A 2,336-nucleotide genomic window follows, 5' to 3' on the forward strand; every position below is an offset into this window, starting at 1 on the left:
TTAAATATTGTGTGTTGGTGAGTTGACATGAAAACCAGTTCTACAATGTTTAAATATTGTGTGTTGGTGAGTTGACATGAAAACCAGTTGTGCAGTTTGAAAAGAGTGGAGCGTTGGTGAGTTGACATGAAAACCAGTTGTGCAGTTTGAAAAGAGTGGAGCGTTGGTGAGTTGACATGAAAACCAGTTGTGCAGTTTGAAAAGAGTGGAGTGTTGGTGAGTTGACATGAAAACAAGAGAGGCAAGGCCTTCGACTCACTTTGATACTCTGAAAGAAAAAAGAAAAGAAAAAAATCATTAAAATGTGTTCTGTATTTATTATTAATAAGCTTCAGGTTAAAAAAGTTTTTTTTTAAAGACTTGAGTGCAGATTGGAACCCGGCATGATCAGGTGGGAAGAAATTGTCTGTCTTACTGCACTATTGCCGATCTATGAATGACGTTCAAAAATTAACATTTAAGCATGCTTTTTAAGGGCTATAAATCAATTGTGGTATTCGAAGTGATAACGCTGTTTAAATCATATCATTTTGGTGTATCTTGGGCATTTAAAAATTCTTTAAGGACAATTAAGAACTCTTTAAAGTCCACGGTAAAGGAGACATGGTAATCACAACATTAGCCATTTTTCTCTGGATCTAGATAAATGAACAAGTTTAGGTACACCCGCTGGTAAAATATGACACGGTCGATTCAATTTCTCTTTTATGTTCATTCTAGTTAACTGAGTATCCACTTTAAAAGATTCATATGCAGTCAACATGTCGATGATGTAGTCTGTGTCACTGTATGTGTTCTGTCCAGAATTTGTATTTCTTTCCATCTAATTGCGAACAAGAAAATGAAGGTCACGCCGTCACTCACAAAGCATTGCCAGTGCCACTGCAGCTGGGATGTGGTTATGTGCTGTTTTCGGAATCCCGGAAATGGCCTAAACAAAATAAACCGTTAATGATACGGGAAACACAGCTTAATTCGGGAGACTTACAAACTCTTATTGGTATGACTGTGAAGACTTTTTTCCCTGTGATTTTTAAGCCAAATTTGGTTTTGACGGACATTTCCAGAGAAAATGGCAATGTTAAAGTTAACCACAGACACACAAACACACACACACACACAACCGAACACCGGGTTAAAACATAGACTCACTTTGTTTACACAAGTACGTCAACCAGTGGAGAAGTGTGTGAAAAGAGTGGAGTGGAGTGTTTGTGAGTTCACATGAAAACCATTGGAGCAGTGTGTGAAAAGAGTGGAGTGGAGTGGAGTGTTTGTGAGTTCACATGAAAACCATTGGAGCAGTGTGTGAAAAGAGTGGAGTGGAGTGGAGTGTTTGTGAGTTCACATGAAAACCATTGGAGCAGTGTGTGAAAAGAGTGGAGTGGAGTGTTTGTGAGTTCACATGAAAACCATTGGAGCAGTGTGTGAAAAGAGTGGAGTGGAGTGGAGTGTTTGTGAGTTCACATGAAAACCATTGGAGCAGTGTGTGAAAAGAGTGGAGTGGAGTGTTTGTGAGTTCACATGAAAACCATTGGAGCAGTGTGTGAAAAGAGTGGAGTGGAGTGTTTGTGAGTTCACATGAAAACCATTGGAGCAGTGTATGAAAAGAGTGGAGTGGAGTGTTTGTGAGTTCACATGAAAACCATTGGAGCAGTGTATGAAAAGAGTGGAGTGGAGTGGAGTGTTTGTGAGTTCACATGAAAACCATTGGAGCAGTGTATGAAAAGAGTGGAGTGGAGTGGAGTGTTTGTGAGTTCACATGAAAACCATTGGAGCAGTGTGTGAAAAGAGTGGAGTGGAGTGGAGTGTTTGTGAGTTCACATGAAAACCATTGGAGAAGTGTGTGAAAAGAGTGGAGTGGAGTGGAGTGTTTGTGAGTTCACATGAAAACCATTGGAGAAGTGTGTGAAAAGAGTGGAGTGGAGTGTTTGTGAGTTCACATGAAAACCATTGGAGCAGTGTGTGAAAAGAGTGGAGTGGAGTGTTTGTGAGTTCACATGAAAACCATTGGAGCAGTCACAGTGCTCAAGACTGCTGCCTGATGTGAAATACGACAGTGGTGTTGGCCATGGTGTCTGATAGTGGTTATGTGTCAGCTATGGTGTTGGCCATGGTGTCTGATAGTGGTTATGTGTCAGCTATGGTGTTGGCCGTGGTGTCTGATAGTGGTTATGTGTCAGCTGTGGTGTTGGCCATGGTGTCTGATAGTGGTTATGTGTCAGCTATGGTGTTGGCCATGGTGGTGTCTGATAGTGGTTATGTGTCAGCTGTGGTGTTGGCCATGGTGTCTGATAGTGGTTATGTGTCAGCTATGGTGTTGGCCATGGTGGTGT

Source organism: Babylonia areolata, chromosome 12 (genome assembly GCF_041734735.1).
Source record: "Babylonia areolata isolate BAREFJ2019XMU chromosome 12, ASM4173473v1, whole genome shotgun sequence".
In the NCBI taxonomy this organism is placed as follows: Eukaryota; Metazoa; Mollusca; class Gastropoda; order Neogastropoda; family Buccinidae; genus Babylonia; species Babylonia areolata.